At 54.9% G+C, this 14,332-nt stretch overlaps 1 long non-coding RNA gene across 1 annotated transcript in view; it reads right to left on the bottom strand.

Annotated features, from left to right (window-relative positions):
• The window catches only part of LOC308063760, a 62,294-nt gene extending 49,790 nt beyond the window's left edge, over nucleotides 1-12,504 (bottom strand). Inside the window, exon 1 of the long non-coding RNA XR_013928071.1 lies at nucleotides 7,121-12,504. This is a non-coding gene — a long non-coding RNA (uncharacterized lncRNA). The remainder of the gene's footprint in view (nucleotides 1-7,120) is intronic.
• Nucleotides 12,505-14,332: the final 1,828 nt, after the last annotated feature.

Consider the following 14,332-nt stretch of genomic DNA (forward strand, 5'->3'; position numbering starts at 1 on the left):
AGCATCCAAAACCCACACCAGTCCACGAGAGCTTATGACTTCAGAGATCCCAGCTGAGAGAAAACATCCAGAAACAAATCCTCTTGGCTCAGGACCATTTGCTTGGTGGAGCGGGAGAAGTCCCAAGCTTGCGCATGGTCTGACTCTTGTTTCCTCGCTTCTAGGTATGAAGACAGTCCAACAGCTATTGTGGCTGGCAGCATCTGCCCCCTTCAGTAATGACAAGCTACCAAAACCTGTAGAGAAACAAGCGTCAGGACAAGGGAGCAGCAGTGACCCTCGGCCACTACAGCACAGTCAAGAGTTGCATCTTGTTCTCCAGGTCTGCCAGCAGCTGCAGGAGTATCTGAGGGCATCTGAGCACATCCCATGTGGCACAGCTGCAAGATATTCCCAAATTCAGCATTAAGCAGCCAAGACCGTGCCAAGATGAAGAAACATAAAGCAGGATTTTTCTTACTACTGCAGAGCAGAGGTGCTGGCCATGCTGGTGGACACGTCCCCAGGGAGCAGGCAGCACCAGCCAATCCCTTGCTTGGATGTTACCGTCCCAGTTGTTTGGTCAGCACTGGTCATGCTGGTTTCTGACACAGAGGATGACAGTTTAAATCCATCCACAGAAAAGAGACAACGATTTCTTCCCAGGGCAGCACGTCTCCTCCACTCAGCGCAAATCCAGCCACAAGGCTCACAGAAAGGCGGCAGTTCACACCACCAGTAGCATACCAGCTGCAAGGGCGTGCAGTGCCCACAGCAGGGCAAAGAGCTGAATTCTCCTCCTGCAACAGTTTCTTGATGAAATCAGCACCTGCAGCAGCGCTCAGCTGTGCTGAGCCCTTCCAAAGGTCTGGTCAGAGCTACAAGGGTCTGCTGAAGATGTGGCCAAGCACAGACCTCCCGCAGCCCCCTTACCCCTGCTGACAACCTCAGCAGAGCACCCAGGACAGCACCAGCATCTTCCTCCCCACACCCCTCTTCAAAAGCAAACCCACGGAGATCACCAGCATGCTGCCCAGAGCTAGCGATGACCAGCTCTGCCTAGAAAGCAGTGGGCACACAGGATGGCCAGCATTTTTTCGGAGGGATTTTGATTTACTGCTCGTCTGCCAGGTCTGCGCACTCACCATCACGTGTGCATGCACACACAATTTTATTAGAGATACATTAGTACGCACACTACCCAGCTTCGTTAGGGCGCTGCTGCTCTCCAGCACAAAGTCCGTATTTGTTTCCCTGCAAGGGTGGAAATAAAGGGGGTTTTGTATTTTCTTCCTCTTCTCTTTGCAGGCTGGAGTGAGTTTATTTGACACTCCAGCACTCTTTGTGAGCTGAGTGCCCGGGGATAAATGCTACCCTTAAGAGTTACTTGGCGTTAGACAGAGGGACCCTCTTCAGAAGAGAATGGGGGCTTGTTGGGATGGGGTGGGAGGGGGCACGGGGAGGGGGCCTCCGAAGAGCGCCTATGCAGCCCTCATAGAAGGGTCTCTGTCCTGAGCTTACAATAGAGCGAATTCTTAAAGATACCAGGAGCTGAAAGGAAGGAAGGAACTTTCCTCCTTTTAAAAAGGATTTTCAGGAACAATTGAAGAAGCTATAAAAAGGGGATCATTATTTCCCATCCAGTCTGCTGGGCTGGGAAGGCCCCCTGCCCCCTCCCGAGTCCTCGGCTGGGAGGATTTGACATATACCATTTGGACAAACGTAAGAGGTAGGACAACTGTCACCATCCAGTTCCCCCTTTGCTGAGGGAGCTGCCCGGACCCTGCGAGCAGATGTCTGCCTCCCTCCCACAGACAGGTACCAGCTACACAAGCCACCTTCTCCTCCCCAGAACCAGCCGCTCTGCTGCTTCCAGCTCCTCCTGCCTCAGGAGCAACAAGCTGCAGAGAAAGGGATCTCCCAGGAACAATGTTTGACTCAAATGTCCACTGGTGGACCAGGATGCCACTGTCCTGCCAGTGATACAGGAGCAACTGTGTGAACCCCATGCCCCCAGAGATGCAAGCCTGCACCACATCCCTGGCAAGAGGGGACGGCACTTCCATGGCCAACACAGCCTGCCCACCGCTCACATGGACAGACACCTGCCATCCAGCTGCAGGACAGCAGCTCTTCCTCCCTGACTGCGATGATGAGCTCTCTGCAGACACACTCAGTCTTGCAGAGCTAAAGCCACAGCAGTTCGGCTGGTGAGCTTCAGCTCCGGCTTAGCACCATCACAGATCCCAATTGCTTCCAGAGTGACTGGTATCAGCTGTTGCTCTGCTCATGCCCGCTGGCGACAGAGTCCCCCCCAAAGCACAGCCTAGCAGGACACTCGGGTACCCCCAAGGGCTGCATTGTAGCATTTCTGGTATCTCACACAACACCAACCACAGCCCACATACCATTTTTTTCCCCACACACCCAAACTGAGCCCTGCTCATCACATTGTCACCCCAGAGGTACGCAAGCATCTCACCAGGACCTCAGTCCACCAGGCTCCCTCATTGCCTCCTCATTTTCAACTTGCTGAGGTGATGCTGGAACCACATGTGCAAAATTGGTCCATAGCAGAGCTCCAGCTGCCCACGAAGCAAGCCGCTACAACTTGCACACAAAACCCTCCCCAGCAGGCAAGGGGACCTGCTCTCCAGAGTCTTTGAAACATAGAGAAGCTCCTGTCAGCTTTAATTCCTAGAGTTTACTTCCAAGCTCATTGCATCAGAGATAGGTGTTTGGCCATCCAGCTACGGAACAAGTCAGGCTGCCTCTTGGTGTCACTGGCACCCTAGGTCCCAGACGCTGGCAGGAGGCTCCCGTCCCTCCAGCAGTGACAGAGCCCACCTGGCCATGGGCCAGCCCTGAGTTTATCTGCAGAGAGCAGAGACAAGCAGAGGAGAATGCCACCTCACAGAAACACCACGACCATCCAACCTACAAGACCTAAAACAACGCTCTGCCTGCCAGTGTGAGCCCATGCACTGAAAGTGTGTTTTCTCTTACCAGCTTTGGAAAAAACTCCCAAATTTCAGAAGCCACTCCTGAAAGACACTGGCCTGAAAAGTGCATTTTAAAGGACCACCAGTGGCAAGAGCTGAAGCAAACTCCAGCGACAGCAGTAAAGCCCCCATCCATCCCAGACTGGAGAAGATGTGACACCGAGGTCCAGAAGCATCCTGCCTCCACCTGACCCAGCACAGGACACGTGTAAGCAGTCCATGGCAGCACTCCAAAGCCAGCCTAAAGCTCCTGTGCAGTACCATGCAAAAACACCCTGGCCCTCGCGGCCAAGTCACGTTGCTTGAGAGGTTCAAGGCTGTCTTAGGCTGAGCTTTACTTAGAGCCATCGCTGTTAAGTTTTGTCCTTTGCAAGACCACGGAAGGTTTTGCTGCAGCTGCACCAGATATATGACAGCTCTGGTGCCCCCTCAGAGAGAAAAGACAAGAATAAAACCCCAGAGGAATCAGCTTTAAGAGCCTGGCTAGATAACATTTGCTCCCAGTATGAAACCCATTCTGGGCTTTTTGCAGGAAAGCTACACAACCACCCAGGGATCAAACACATTTATTTAAAGGCTTAGGGTTTAGCCCTCAGAAAACATCTGTGGCTTGGCAGAAAGAATCAGCCAACTGAAGAAAAAAAAAATGTTACCTTCTTAGGGCATGGGTGCAGCACAACCCTGGGACCAAGGTCCTTCACACCTCATCAGCTCTGTTTGGGAGAAGACACACTTACAGATGAACTAGAAGCAAGAACCTCCTTAACCACACGCATTCCAGTTTTCCTCTCGTGTGTCGGTCCTGGAAAGCGCTGCCTGCAATTCAGATGCTGCCACAGGGGGGGAAAATCCCAAAAATAAGAAAAGGGGGAAGCTTTGAAGCACTGAAATCAGGCTGCAGAGCAGGACCTGAAGCCACACTGAACATGGGCTCTGTCCCCAGGGACTAATAAGGCAACGCACTGTAAACCCTAATCCTGTGCTAAGAGCTTTCATCAAAAAGGAACAGTATTTATTAGGGAGTTATAGAAGGTAATAAAAGTGTTTTCATGCAGTGTTTATACTAACATGGGGGAATTTATGCTAGCATTTGCCCCTTCATTTTTATTTTAAATACATCTTCCTGATGAAATAAGCCACTCTGAACAAGGCTGCCCTTTGTAATGTGGTTATAACTTTCTGGCTGGCCGTGGTAACTGGCAAAACACTGTGCTTTTCTTGCCCTCTCTTTTGTTGCTTTGCTTTTCTGTTCAAAGTTCAAACAAACAAAAAGCCCCCCAGCAGGCTGCATTGTGCTCCTGGCATTATCCCCCCATTGTCTGGGGCTCAGCGAGCCAGAGGGAGGGGGAGCGGGTGTGACCCAAAACTTTTGATCTCCTAAAATTTAAGGCACTCCGATCATTTCTTATACAGAATCCCTGACAGAAGAGCTTGAGCACAAGCAGTCTAGACCTGAGCCAGCTGCTACTAAAAAAACACGCGTCACCAAGGAGAAGTGATGCTACTACATCAAATATATTTAAAACCAAGCACAAGAGGCATGCACAGCAAACCCCAGCGCTCAGAAAAGCTGGGTCAGAGTCCAGGGCTTCCAGATTTCACAGCTGGGCTTTGCTGCAGACAGAAGCTTTTGCTTCGGAGGGAGTCGGGAGTCGCAACATCCCCAAAGCCCCGTCTGCTCCACAGCCTGTAATCCACTGAGCCCCCCCAGGCAGGCAAGTGTAGATGAGACGGCACCTCAGTCTGGTTTAGCAACCTCCCTAATACATAGTTTATAGTAATATATTATTTATAGCTGGTCCTCAAACAGTTCATTATGTCCACTGCAAGCAACAGCATGACCATCAGTTTTCCTGGTCTGTTATAGGGCATCCCTCCTCTGGCAGCGCAGAAGGGGTGAACGCACCTTTCCCAGGCCACAGCTGCGGCAGGGCGGTGGCCGAGGGCTCTGCCAGGGTCCTTCGTGCAGCAGCAGCTCAGTGTCTGTGAAACAAGTCCTGACAGAGTCCCCTGAGCTGTGGGGGTGAGACCGCCTGGGTTGTTGACCCCATGGCTCGTGCAGCCCCCATTGCTGCAGGCAGGAGGATCCATTCTGGACTCTGCTGACACCAATTTAGGGGCTCAGCAGAGGCAGCTAGGCAGCGACACGCGCCTGGTCCCAGCCTGTTGAGCAGGAGAAGCACCAACATCCCCAGCCGCTGTAATTCAACCTGCCAGAGCACAGCACCCGAGCCCAGCAGAGAAACCCACCGGGGACCACGGCCCACCGCAGCCAGCATCTCCCCTGCCAGCTACAGCCTTCCCCACGCTCCGCAGCGGGTTTCTGCCATGCAAACAGAGATCAAACTCCAGCAGCACAGCCCTACCAGCCTGCAGCCTGGGAAACACCATGAAGGGAACACACCGGCTGCAAGAGCAACTTCAGCTCCTCCTGCCAGTGCAAGAAGCGGACAGTATTTCCCTTCGCATACGTTGTACTTGGCAAAGCACCTTCATGCTTCACTTAGGGACCCTCTCCCCACCAGAAACCCTCACAGCCCCAGTCAGGAGGGCTGCAGAGTCACCCTGCTGCCACTCAACAGCACCCCAGAAACAGTTATCACCAACATGTCACACGAAGCTTGAGGGGTGCCACATCTCAGACCACCTTTTGTTTGAGACACCTGAGCATGGAAAGCAACTGGTAAACAAGCAGCTTCATAGAAAGAGCAAGTTCAAACAGTTCTTTCTCAAAGACTTTGCTGCAAAAAGAGCCAGGAGAGCACAAAAATATTGCAACACCCTTCTGGCCCATGGTGTCTCCTTGTTAGGGGGCTCAAACTCACCACAGCTGCAGGAAGGACATCCATCCCTAGTTTTACAGGGAAATGAGAAAGTGGATGCCTGAAAACATCACCTGCCTGACAGTAGAGAAGAAAGGTGTCCTTGCATACCCTGCTCCAGCCTCCAGGCTGGAACCTCCCCTTCACAGTGCCAGGCAAACAGAGATGCAGCTTCTTCCCAAGGCCTGAGTCACTGCACACAGCCCTCTCCCCCCAGCTTTCATCCCACCAGCTGTGACTGTGATTATAAAAAGATGTCTCAATTAGCAAGAGAGCTGAGCAATTCCTCCAGTCTCAAAACCCTTCAGAGGAAATGCATTTCAAGCCAGCAAAGAGCAACACTAACAATGTCTGGGCAATAAAAGCTTCTCTTGTTTATATCAAAGTAACCTCAAACATCCTTTCCCCAAACAAGCATCCCTCGCCTTCCGTACGGATCAGCAGGCTCGCACACTGGAAGGGCTGATGTTCTCCTCGGCACGCTGGGTCCCTTGGAGCAGACAGCACTAATTTTTGTGTGTGTTATTGGTTGCAGGTCTAGACTGGTGTGGTCTTTTTGTTGTAGCGAGCAAAATAAGGGAGTCATTCATATTTTTCCAGAATTCACACAAAAGTGCTCTTGTGCATCACAGATACCTTGCATCACCAACCCCGATCAAGTGTTTCTCGCTCCCAGACTCATGCCAGGCAGCACCAAAGGCAGGGGAGACCCCTCAGACCCCCAGCAGAGCTGGGGAAGGGGCTGCAGGCTCACCAGGGTTATACCTCACCCAGCACCTCACCCAGGCACCTGCCCAGGCACACGGAGCCCTCGGGGACCTTTCTAACGAGGTTTTCCTACAGGAAGGGATGGAAAAAGTCATGTAGTGTCCCCCCACCTCCCAGAAAAAAAAAATCACGAAGAAAAACACGCCACACACGTTTTTTCTTAAGAGAGCTGAGGAACCCCCCTCCTCCCTCTGCCAGCCGGGACCGCGCTCGCCCTCCCCCCGCGCTCGGCTGCGGAGCATCCCCGGGTGGGAGCCCCTCACCCCCGGGGCGGGGGATCCGGCGGGACAAAGGCGGATGGTGCTGGGGGGTACCGGCACCGGGGGCACCCGCAGCTCGCCCAGCCCCACCGTACCGGGCCCCCCGGGGTGCACCCACAGCTGCCCCCCACCCCACCCCCCCACGGGGGCCGCGCCGACTAACGGGACCGGGAGGCGGCAGGAGCAAGTGCCCGGCGGGGCGCCCCGCGCGGGGTCCCGCAGCCCACCGTGGGCCGCCCCCCGACCCCGTTCCCCCCCGCCGCCCCCCGGGGCCGAGCAGGGCACCTACCTCCGGCGGGCCGCACCGGCACGGCGCCGGGGCTCCGGCATCATCCTCACCCACGGCCCCGCTCCCACCCCCGGTGCGAGGGACCCCCCCACCGCCGAGGGGAGGGATAGCGGCGGGGATGGCCCCGGGAGCACCGAGGCAGGAGCCGTGCGCGGGGCGCGCAGGTGACCGCGGGGGGGGACCGGGACCGACTCCCCTGCGGGCGGAGATGCTCCGACTGCGGCGGCCGGGCCATTCCCCCCTTATATAGCCCCGGGGCGGCGGGCGGGCGGCGCGGCTTCACGGGACTTGTAGTTCCTCCCCCCCGGCCGGGAGCCGCCTCCCTCCGTCCCTCGTCCCTCCCTCCGGCCGGCCGCGGGGAGGGGCGGGCGCAGGCGGCGGGGGAGACCCCCGGGCGGGGCACGGTGGGGCTGGGTTTGCCCTGCAGCGGGCCCCGGGGCGGGGGGGAAGAGCCGGTGGCTTCGCCGGGAAAAGCCCGGCAGTTCGCCGGGATCCCGCAGCCGCATCCCGGTGGCACGGCGCAGCCATCCAGGGCAGAATCCGTCCCCAAACCGCTGGTGAATGAATAACCCCAGCAAGCGCTCAGCACGGAGACCGATTACTTCAATTGTCCCATGTATTGGTTATTGTTTAGTTTAATTATTCTCCCAATTATTAATTTAACTTAATTATTAACCCATCTGTGGAATGAATGAGCAATTAACTGTGCTGTTGACTGAGGGGCTAATTTAAGGCCCATTCTTGCAAGCACGCTCCATCCAGGCAAAGTCACCTGTCTGTCCCCGCGGGACGGGGCCCTGTGCCACGCATTTCCCCCGTGCTTTTGCCTCCAGCCAGGGAAATGCCCTGAAGGGGACACAGGGCACAAGGCGGGTGGCAATAGCAGGACCAACACCACCATGCCCCCGTGCCTTCTCCAGGCACAGCCCCTCTGCCGGAGGGACGACCGGATTTTGGGCAGGGGAGAGGGTGGACAGTGCCAAAGGGGGGGCATCTCGCACACCCCTTGGCTGGCTGGCCACTGGGCTCGGCTCTGGGTGGGCAATGTCCCACCCCACCGGCTGCGCAGGCGCAGGGACCTGGATCCAGCGTCTTCCCACCTGCAGCAGGTCGGGATTTATCCTCGCATGCTCAGGAGAGCTGCCAAAGCGAAACCGCAGAAGTTTCCCAGGACAAGTGAGCAAGGAGGGCTGGGGAAGAAAGAGGGAGAGCGAAGGGGAAGGAAAAAAATCCCTCCTGGCAGGTTTTCAGGGCCCAAAGCTGGGGTGGAAATGCTTCCCTTCCCTTAATTGCTTCGAGACCAGATGAATTTCTTGAAGAAACCGCAACTGAAATGCTGCACAAATCACATTGTTGTGCTTGTGTTGGCTGCCTTTTTAAGGAGGTAAAAGGTCATCATTTATGGTATATTAAAAAGAAAAAAAAATAATATTTTAGGGCTGTGGAGGAGGGGGGTTGTGTTGCTTTTTCATACCCATGTTCTGGAAATTAAAACCTGTTTGGCAAGCGCCAGAATGCAACTCGCAGCAAAGAGCAGAGCTGGGAAAACGTGTGGATGCGGGGCAATGCCGCAGCCCCCGTTTGTCCCCCAGAGCCGTCCTGTCCCCCGGCCGGGGGCGATGCCCATGCAGGGGAGTGGGGCTCTGGGAGCTGCTCCCACGGGGTTCGCCAGCCCTGCACTGCGCCCTGCAAGTCCCTGCAGCTTCAGGGCCCAGAGGGTGCAGCCAGCACTGTCTGTCTGACAGCCCTGAGCTGCTGCGAAGTGGCAGGAAAGTCCTGATTCCAGCCTCCTGAGAGCTCCGCTGGTTTTATTCAAGCACAGAAATCTGGCTGCTCTCTTTTTCTCCCTTTTCTCACCCGTCAGTAAAATGATGGAGCTTATTCTCCTCCGGCTGGCTGCCTGTGAGCAGGCACTTGCTGCTCTGTGGGTCACGGGCAGAGGACAGCTGCCTGCTCCTCTCCTCTCCCCTGGGCTCGGGAGCTCTGCTTGGCTCCAGCCGCCCTTTGCTTTTAGGAATCCTTCACCCGTTAGAAGCTGCACCTTCCCAAGTGTGGCAGGACTCGAACCAGCAAATGACAAACACAGGCAGGCAGCCTGCCCTGGGCACCAGGTGAGAAACCTCGGGAGCAGCTAACGAGCATGGAAAATAATAGCACCAGTGCCAAAAATGGCAGAGGTTAATTCGGTATTTATTGCGGGGAAGGAAGTGCTGGACATGCCCAGGTCCGGCGCGCTGTCCCGTGCCCAGCTCAGCCAGGAACCCCTCCTGAAAGCGGCCCAGGACTGGGCTGCAGGCAGACAGGCACAGGGATGCAGAACTGGCCCAGCTGCTCTGCAGGAAAGCCCTGTCGCACCAGGCAGGGTGGAAGCACTTGGCCTTGTGATGCTCCCGGGCAGAATGAGACACAGAGCTCACTGGAGTCACGGGAATGGCTGTTGCTGACCCAATACCTGAACTGGGTCTCTAAAGGGCTCCCATCAGCTGGAGCGCTTGGAAGCACAGAGCCACATGGCTGGATGGCCAAGGATTTCAGAAGGCAAATTACCATTTTAATAATTTAAAAGCTTTGCTCCCTCTTCTAGTGGCATTTCCTTCAAAGCCACGTGCCCACCGGCCGCGGCACTGTCAGACATCACCAGAAGCGACTCGCAGCGCTGTGAGGCTCTGCCACGGCTCCACAGGCTTTTGCTGGTGACATCTGACTGGTGTGAAGGACCATGCCAAGTACCCGGGTGGCGGTGAGGTACCCCTGCCCTGCACAGAGACCCTCAGTGGCCTCTGAGGATGGTCTGAGGAAGGAATTGAAATGGAAAGGTGCGCAAATCCTTCACGGAGCAGCTTGGCATTGATTTATGGGATGCTCCCAGCCCTGGTTTTGCAAGAACATGACGTGACGGTTAAAGGTTTTAGAAGATGCTGAACTCTGCCAGGCCAGTGCCAGGTGAGGCAGCAGGCGAGCAGGCGCAGAGCCAGCAGCCCTGCACACCCAGGCATGGCTTTGCGTGACTACAGCCGGCTGGAAACACAAAGACATTGTTTTTAAGTGATAGCCAGCCCCCCCTTCCCCAGCTCCTTGCGAGAGGACAGCATTCCTGTCTCGCATTCCTCAGCCACTGCTGAGATGGGGAGGGGAGACCTGAGCCAGAGGAAGAAAGCACCAAGTTTTAACTAGGAAAGTGGCCCGTGTGCTTGTGTGATGGTGGTGGGTGGTGTGGGCAGGGAGGGAGAGCAGAATTGCCCATAAAGCAAGCTAAAGTGCATGCAGATCAGGTAATAAGGGTAATTACACAAGAGCCTGTGAATATAAGAATGTCAACCAGATGTTTCCAAGTCACGGAAAATCCATCGTTTCCCAACAGATCCACTCAGAGCTGCTGAAAGCATCCTTTATCCCGCGAGGGCAGGGACTCGAGGCACTCCTTGGCGAGGAGGATGGGGCAGTTTGGTCCAAGGGCTGCCGAACACAGGCTAAAACACTGGCTACACCATCCCCGAGTTGCTTTGTGAAAGCTTTTAAGCAGAGGAAATCCTCAGTGCAATGGCAAGTGGAAAGGGAAGAGGGTTTTGCTGGAGAGGCAAGTTCTGCTCCTGGCTCTGGGCTGGCTTTGGGGTTAGGGGCTCTGTGTTCAGCCGAATGGGGCTGAAATACCACCGGGAGGATGAACAGGCACCGATTCTTCTCCAGCTGAAAATATCCTCGGAATACTGAATTGCCAATGTTGGGCAGGGAGAAAGAACTGGGCTGCTGACTCCTCCAGACAAACAGGGCAAGCAGCACAAGACGGCAGGAGCCCCGCTGCCCTAACCTGCAGCTGCACCAGCCTTTCGCGGGAGGGTGGAGCCAGAAAAACTGCTTATTCTTGTAAAAGTTTTGTTAGTACAAACACCTTCTTGGTAGCACGGTTGGGTTCACAGCCTGAGGTCATGTTACTTTTACCACCCCAGTTTGTGAATGGCACATCTATAAAGTTCACCATGGACTTTGCTGTTGATTTTTACAAAAAAAAATAAACAAACAAAAAAACCCAAATGCATTTAGTGACAGGCACCAGCATTGGCAAAATAAAAGCAAAAGGGATTTGGGAAGGGTGATTTGGGAATGAGTTCCCACAGGATGGCTATTCCCAGGGCCTGGCCAGCAGTGTAACCTCTGAAAGTCCTCTGACCTTCAAATACCCTCCCCAAATCAGTTAAATATATATAAATATATTGAAATATGGAAACAAAAAGCTTTTTATTTCATGCACTGAGAGTGCCAAGTGTCTGCAAGAGCCAATAAAGAACTGTTGCTCCAGGGAAGGGGGAGCTGCGTTTCAGGTAAAACACAAACAACCTGAATCTTTACCCAAAACTTGAACCAATCTCAAAGTCAAAAAAAAAAAAGGAACAAAAAAACCTGAGGTTTTGTAAAAGAGGAGGAAAAGTGTGGTTGTGTGTTTTCAGCGTTCTCTGGAGTGCTGGATTGCAGCCTGGACCACAGGCACACACCGGTGGGTCCTGGGGAAGGATGGGCTGCTCCCGCACCGGCACTGCTCCACATGCTCCGGCTGCCTCGGGCAGTGGGGAAAGTGGTGGGAAACCTCCTCGGAGGGAGCTGGAGCAAAGCTGGCCCTGAAAGCAGCCGAGAGGCCATGGGGAGCAGCGAGGGAAGGACAGCTACCCCTTGGTAAACACTCCTTTCACCTCCATACAGCTGCTGACGGTGTCAGCGTGCTTTGCTTGTGCAAAGCCAGGCTGTGTGATGTGGGGCCACGGTGCACGGCGGGGTTTGCCCCAAGCAGGTGCAGACAGGAACGCGTGAAAGATCTCGCTACCATCACTCGTCCCGATACATGAGATGCTGCAGCCGGCTGGGTGATGGGGGTTCAGAGCGCTCGTACCATGCAATGGACAGGAGGGGCAGGGCCAGGCTGCCTGTCCTGTGCTCCGCGGCATGCCTGGGTCACAGGGGATGCCCAGGACCCCAGAGCAAGAGAGCAAAGCAATGATGTCCCAGTCTGGCTGTGGGGACCAGGAGCAGGGACTGCGACCTGAGCCACACAGGGACACGGGCTGGCCGGTGTGATGCTCCCTAGCACACAAGCAATCTCTGCCAGCAGATAACAAGTGTTACCTGTGCGCTTGCGAGGTGCACAGCTGGCCACAAGAAACTTGAAGGTTGACAGAAACCAAAGAATTCCTGAGCCACAGGGAGAGAAGTTTCAAGACACCCAGGAGCAATTCAGTACCCTGCTCCCGTGAGTTTCTGCCCGCTCCCAACATCCCACCCGCCCTCCACAAGCTTCCCAGCAGACTAGGAAGGAAAAAGCCACTGCAAGTATGAGAAAAGGCACATCAGTCACCTGTTTGCATAGTGACAAAAGCAAAGCAGGGAAGAGAGGTTTACATACCATTGCCAAGGTCGCACAGGAGATCTGGGGCACGGGACCCCGCTCGCCCGGACTGCTCTCCTCCACGGCACGCGGGTCTCCATCTCCTACTGGACTGCCAGCCCAGCGTCCTAGGGAAGACAAAACAGCCTTTAACAATGGCAAACGTGTGGTAAAACCCTCCAAGCCTTCATAGAACAAAAGCAAAGGAAGGGAATAGGTAAAATTATGAACCGTAAGAGCAAAATGTGCCGTACATTGGGACTGGGACAAAGAAAATCCACTCTCCTGTGACGCTAACCCCATGCCAGTGTACATATAGGCTGTGTGTTTTAGACTTAAGTTACTTAAAAAGAACTTTAAAGCCAAAACACTGTTAAAAAGTACATTGTGTGCTCTGTTGTGAAGATAAATTCATTATTTAAACTTGAAAAGGTGACTCATCTAACATCTATTACAAAAAGGAATAAAAACACACACATGCAGTGAGATTTTCAAGGAGTCCAGTGATTTAGTGTCTCTTTCTTTCTCTCCCCACACTTCTTGCCTCCTGCACAAGGATCTATTGAGAAGCTGCAGAACAAACGTTCCCTTATGCAGCTCCAAAAAAGTCTCCGTCAGTTTGTCTGAGACAGCTGCCTCCAAGCACGCTATGGTTACTCATTAACCGGGTCTCCCAGGGCAGGGGAAGAAGGAGTAAACTTAATAGACCCTAAACCAGAGGCAAAAAAAAAAGAAAAGAAAATAAATACATCAGGTGTCCTGGAAAATGAAGTAGAAAAAACAGGTGGTAACCGTGAGCACCTCCAAGGCAGAGGGTCTGGCCACGATGGGCAGCCAGCGACCGGAGCAGAAGGGCACAATGACATGGAGAGTAAACGTATGGGGACAAAAGAGTAAGATTATTAAAGGGAAAGAGAAGAAAGAGACGGGACAGAGAGGCACTTGTGTTCCACGGCGCTTTATATGCTCAGGGTGGTGGGGGAGGATTACTTCATTGCGGCAGAGTTGCCCAGCTCTGCTCCCCAACGGAGGGATTCATTCCCTCCCCCCTTGCACGTTTTGCATGAGAATGAGGGGCTGCTTTGGCTGGGGAGCACTTTCCAGTGGGTCAGTCCACTCCCGAGGCCTCCCAGCTGCCAGGAGAGCCGGTCACCGCTCCGCTGTCCCGTGGTGAAGCGTCCCTCCTGGCAGGCGAGAAGGACGGGCAGGTCCCCTCCTGCCCCCTGAGCACACGCGCACGCTTGGCTTTCCGCTTCCACCACCGCACGCAATGGCTTCTTCTCAAGCTGGACCTTACAGACAAGATGCCTCAACCAGCCGAAGGCTGGGTCGGATTCTGCCCTGTCCACATGAGACCAGACGCTGCCCTGGCCATCGCCACCTCCTTCGCCTGCTCCCTCCCCATCATAACCCTCTGCAGAAAATGCTCCGCCAGGGCACGGGGGACGCGCAGCCCCGGGCTGGCTGCACCTCGTGCCTTCACTTCTCCCAGCCCCGGGCAGGGGCTCTGGGCAGGAAGGCATCCCAGAAACATGTGCTCGCCTGCACAGCAGCTCCGCGGCAAGGCAGGGGTCACCACCGGCTGGGAGCCAGCGCGTCCCCCAGTGCCTGGGGACACCAGGCAACATCACCTGCCCCCCTGGGCCAAGGCGGGCAGCCCTGCCTGCCCAGCCCTTGGTGCACGGGAGCAGGGAACGGCTGGTGCTGGCCCGACACCTCCACAGGATCCTGATGGAGAACAATAATTATAGTTGCAATAAAAAGCTGACTCTGTGAACAGCAGTAAATCAGCCCTGCCCGCCATTCAGACCCTGGTTCACCAAGCCTGGAGCCTTGGC

The sequence above is a fragment of the Falco punctatus genome (genome assembly GCF_963210335.1).
Source record: "Falco punctatus genome assembly, chromosome: 1".
In the NCBI taxonomy this organism is placed as follows: Eukaryota; Metazoa; Chordata; class Aves; order Falconiformes; family Falconidae; genus Falco; species Falco punctatus.